The sequence below is a fragment of the Silene latifolia genome, chromosome Y (genome assembly GCF_048544455.1).
Source record: "Silene latifolia isolate original U9 population chromosome Y, ASM4854445v1, whole genome shotgun sequence".
NCBI classification, from domain to species: Eukaryota; Viridiplantae; Streptophyta; class Magnoliopsida; order Caryophyllales; family Caryophyllaceae; genus Silene; species Silene latifolia.
The window spans coordinates 380,438,663-380,444,822 of NC_133538.1; positions in this window are offsets into that span (position 1 = coordinate 380,438,663).

A 6,160-nucleotide genomic window follows, 5' to 3' on the forward strand; every position below is an offset into this window, starting at 1 on the left:
TGGTGACGGTCTCTCATGCTAGGGTGGTCCTGGTAAGGCACCTTTGTATGTGGGGGTGTCAAAAAGTGGTATCAGAGGACTATCAAGACTTTGGAGGACATGTTGAGGGCTTGTGCGATGGAGTTCGGTGGGAGTTGGGAAGATAGGCTTGACTTGATTGAGTTTTCTTACAACAACATCTATCACACCAGTATTGGGATGGCACCGTTCGAGGCTTTGTATGGCAGGAAGTGTAGGAGTCCAGTTTGTTGGGATGACACAGTAGAGGCGGTGGTTTTAGGGCCACAGATGGTGCATGACATGATTGAGCAAGTTCGTGTGATTCGTCATAAGATGAAAGGAGCTCAAGATTGCCAAAAGAGTTATGCAGATTTGCACCGCATGGACATCAAGTTCGCAGTGGGTGACAAAGTCCTTTTGAAGGTGTCACCTATGCGAGGGGTGATGAGGTTTGGCAAGAAAGGTAAGTTGGGCCAGAAGTTTATCGGCCCGTACGAGGTCTTGGATCGTGTTAGTGAAGTAGCCTACCGGCTAGCTTTGCCACCAGAATTGGATCAAGTCCACAACGTGTTTCATGTTACACAGCTCCGGAAGTATGTGAGTGACCCATCACATATGCTTGAGGTTGAAAACATAGAGCTTGATAAGTCTTTAACTTATGCGGAGGTTCCTAAGAAGATCTTAGACCGCAAAGTGCGCAAGACAAGGAATGGTGAGACCGTCTTACTAAAGGTACTTTGGTCTACTCATAATGTGGAAGAAGACACATAAGAACAAGAGGTGTCGATAAGAGAGCGTTTTCCTCACCTTTTTTATCAGGTATGTTTGGTTACGGGGACGTAACCGTTGTATTTTGAAGGGGTAGGAGATGGTCGCACGCTTGTTTTTTTTTGTTTGGGTTAGCTTAACTATGTTTGTGTCATCTTTTCATTTTGCGTTGGGTGTTTTGTTGTATGTAGTGGGAGTTATTTAGTTCTGGTAGTAGTTGTGCAGGATTTTTGTTGTAGTTGTTGGTCTTGTCTTGTGTGTGTAGTGTAGTGTGAACTTCGGGGACGAAGTTCTTTTTAAGGAGGGAAGACTGTAATACTATGGTGTTCTAAGTCTGTTACTCGGTCGAATATGGCTTACTCGGCCTAGTAGGTGTGTCGTGTGTTTCTGGATAGACTACTGTCAAGGAATACTCGGCCGAGTATGGGAATACTCGGCCGAGTATGGGAATACTCGACCGAGTAGAGGATACTCGGCCGAGTATACTCCATACTCGACCGAGTATCCGATCTGACGGTATTTATTTCCGCTGTTTGATTTAGAGAGGATTAGAGTTATATAAACGTGGATTTTAGTTCTTAATCATTTATAACAAAACCTAAATTTGCTACGTGAGTCTTGTTCATCCTTCCTTTGCGTTGATTGTGTTGGTAAGCCTTTGATTATATGAGTTTCATTAATTTGTCTTTTAGGGTTATGCCGTAGTTTATGATTTGGGGGAAAGGGGATTATAGCATGTTGTAATTGGAATTATGGGATCGTTACTAGGTAGAGACTTCGTAGAGGAGCCATTTTAGATTGCTTGATTGTCTCATTTTAGTTTATGCTAAGGTAGGGTTTCCCTACTCGGTTTACTGTTTTATTGATTTAAGATATGTGTTCGAATTGTTTGTACGATTGATATTGTGATCAATTACTATTAGTGGATTGGAGTATGGTGTTGGTGTTGATGATGTTCGCAAGGTGCGTCCTCGGCTGAGTGGAGTCACTCGTGGGAGTGGCTTCACGCCCTAGTTTCTCCCTCTGTGGAACCCGCCACAGAAGGGGATGTGCACATTAATGAACATGGTTAGCGCTCGTTGATGAGCTGAGCTTAAGTGGGTACGGCTGCGGTCCCCCACTGGCAGGGCTACATACCTTAGTGTGTAGTCAGTTACATGATGAGATTGGCAGTTGGAGGTGGATTGTGAATAACGGTTTATCTTATCCTACCTTATCTTATTTTGATCATGCAGTAAACTGACCCTGTTTTTGTTTTGTAAATCTGTGGTGATCCATTTGGGGATGGTGATCAGATTGTGATAGGTGATGATGGTTCTTAGCATCGGGGATGAGATGGGGAGTCATCACTCGAGTCTAGCTTCCACTGTCATGAGATTTATCGTCTTAATTTCATTTGTTGAACACTAGCAAACATTTGTTTTGGTTTTGGTTTTTGGAACATGTAATCGTTAATTCTTTATACTTTAATAAATGTTGTTTTGGAATGGTAACTTTGATCTACTTGCCTCGGGAAACTGAGATGGTGACGGTCTCTCATGCAAGGGTGGTCCTGGTAAGGCAGCTTGATATGTAGGGAAGTCACAGCTAATCTCGTGACAGTGGAAGCTAGACTCGAACTGATGACTCCCCAATCTCGTCCCCATAGCTAAAGACCATTATCACCTGTCACAATCTTCTCACCATCCCCGAATGGATCACCACATATTTTACAAACAATAACAGGGTCAGTTCACTGCATAATCTTAATAAGACAAAGTGCGATAAGATAAACAGCTATTCACAATCCACCTCCAACTCCCAATCACATCATGTAACTGACTACACACTAAAGTGTGTAGCCCTGCCAGTGGGAGACCACAGCCGTACCCACCTAAGGCCCGCTCATCAATGAGTGATAACCCTGTTCATTAATGTGCACATCCCCTCCTGTGGCGGGATCCACAGAGGACGAAACTAGGGCGTGAAGCCACTCCCGCAAGTGACTCCACTTAGCCAAGGATGCACCTCGCGAACATCATCATCAACCATCACAACACCAACACTAAAATCCAATCCCAACAACAGCAAATAGGCACAATATCAATCGTACAAACAATTACAACACAATCTTAAATCAATTAAACAGTAAACCGAGTAGGAAAACCCCACCTTAGCAAAAACCGACACGAGACAATTAAGCAGGCTAAAACGGCTCCTCTACGAAATCTCCACCTAACAATAATCATAAAATTCCAATTACAAACATGCCAAAATCCCCTTTCCCCAAAATCATAAACAAGGGTAAAACCCTGAAAGCCAAATGACAAAACTCATATAACTAGAGGCTTACCTACACAATCGACGCGAAGGAAGAGTGAACAAGACTCACGAAAGATCCGCGAACTTGAGAGAGATTTGGAGATGATTAAATTAACGTTGTAAGTTTAGCTTTTGGTAAAAGTGATTAAGAAACTGTAAATCTCGTTTATATAACTCTAATCCTCTCTAAATCAAACCGCGGAAATAAACAACGTCAGCCCGGATAATCGGTCGAGTACGTAGTATACTCGGCCTAGTATCCCCTACTCGGTCGAGTATTCCCATACTCGGCCGAGTATTCCTGGACAGTAGCCTGACCAAAAATACATGACGCACTTACTCGACCGAGTATGCCATATTCGGCCGAGTAAGAGACTTATAAAACCCTAGTATTACAGTCTTCCCTCCTTTAAAAGAACGTCGTCCCTGAAGTTCACACTATACCCACCTAACAAGACCAACAACTACAACACAACTCCTCAACAACTACTCCCAGAACCAAACAACTCCAACTATAAAACAAAACACCCAACTCAACTGAAAAGATGACAAAAACATAGCTAAACTAACTTAAACTAAACCAAAGACAAGCATGCGACCACCAAAACGGAATGTTACATTATACCACCCTTAAAACGAACTTCGTCATCGAAGTTTACATACACGCATAAACATCATACTACTACAAGTACTGCCATTACCTGTAATAAAACCAATCAGAACGCTAATCCATCCTTCATTCAACACCAACACTGAACTTCCAATTAAACCACAACATGTACAACCCGCAAACTCTCTTTGTCGCATCCTACTCCTCTTAAGATAAATGTTACGTCCTCCTAACTCATTAATACTTGATCCTTAACTATATCTTCTCATTTTCTTCATCACCACCGCATGTCACCGATAACCGCCTATAGCTTCAACACCTACCTACATCCATTCATATATCTAACGCTCTCTTACTCTAGCCGTTCTCGAACCTCAATTCATTCGGCATGCCACCTAACCTATACCACAATGACATACTTCTTTATACATGCAATTATCTCCACTATCATAACTCACGATCCATAATTATTACATACACTCACACTAGATCCTCAATTTTTCCTATTTATTGCCGTAAAACTCATCCATAACTTAACATAATACTAGTTCCCAAAAGCATATACTCACTGTCCTAATAAAGATTACGAACCACTTGCCTCTTCTGGCTCAGCGCACACCCATTCCACAAAACTCTTGCCACAACTAAGTCCACCAATGCCTCCTCTAAAATAAGATCGAAAGTACTCTAAAAACTCCTCATAATTGTGTCCTATCAACATGATATCACTATACCATGATTACAACGACCACATGCGCAACTCTATTCCATGTCATACTCTACCCTCACTCCCAAGCCGTAACTGGTAAGAAACATCAATAATCAAAACAACAGTCCATATATCTAGACCGAAACTCACAAGAAACAGCAGTAAACAAAACAACAATCTATATTACTGGTATACACTTTCGAAAACTCGTCTCATAAGTATCCCGCCTACTCCACCACAACCGATGATGGCATCGCAACACCGCCATCAACAGCCGCACCACAATGCGAAAATACTCGTACCACAACAAGAAGTACCGTGCCCGGATCGCCACCCGAGGCACAACAACCACATCGATAGTCATTGCAACTTATACAATCCCATAGACACCGACTCAGTATAACTTCCATAACCAGAAGACTTCCTTAAAACCGCTTTACTAGATCACAACATAACATATTACATGGAATAACAGATAATAACCTTATGAATATCATCCATACTATAACTCATGAGGCCGGAACCTCACACTGTCACTTAGAGATATCATACATACACATACAAGTATAACAGATGACGCAGAACACTCATATAACGACTCATAACTATCACACCATACCATTACTCGTGAGGTCACAACCTCACACAAAGATTTACACACATCATGGACCCATAATCAAATCTAACTAGCAAATCTTGAACACGTAAGTTACCACTTGATAATGAATATCTCTCATCTGAACTTAACACAGATGCCGTTCATAACATATCCTCCCATCCACACAATTATCACCACCCGGCGAACGTAACCATATCATCAGTACCCAACTACTAACAAACACCTCCTATATCCACATCTTATACTCCCTCACAACCATACATGGCAATCAGTCTCCACAAAATCAACATCTTTGGAATAACTAACTTCCCTATATAACATCATCCTCAACCACTAGTGAGAACACTACGACACCACCATCCTTCATGTGACTACTATCTTACTATCACTTCTTAATATAACAATCGTTTCCTCTCTTTGGTTGTCATCCCAATAACGAACACTAAATCCATCAACAAAATTACCTCAACATTCTTTCCAATTATATACATTATCGTATCGTCACCTAACTCTCCATCAAAATCTCATATCGTCCAAACACTCTACCAGCTTCTTATTCCCTTAATACCTCGAAACTCACGGCTAACATGTCGTCCTGAACTCCTATATAACCATTAACTCACACCGTCTCATGATGCTATCATACATTTCCGTGATTCCTTACTTTCATGTTCCATAACTTTGGTCAACGTTCTCTCCGCTTACTTCCATCCAATAATACCAATTAATAATTCATCTCCTTCTGTCTTCTACATAACTCTTAGTAATCTGGTTAACTTCTTGTTGGTCCATAACTCAAATCGCATTCATTCATATTAATATCTTTTCATTCTTTCTTATCACTGATCATCTCTCATCATACTACTCACTCACACTTGTCACCATCAACTCCACACAACTAACGGTTACTCTTCAATTAGTTGTGTCTCCCTTTCGTATCTCTAAAACCAAAATTCACTTCATACCGTTAATTGCCCAAAGAATTACACACTAGGCTCACCTCTTGATAATCCAAATTCCCCAAACTCAGCCGCTATCTACACATCGCGGCATAAATCGATCTCACCATACACCATTCATTTTCATCCCTTTATAAAGACCTTCCGTCACATATATCCTTAACCAACACAATCCTAACCATCTCCCTACATAA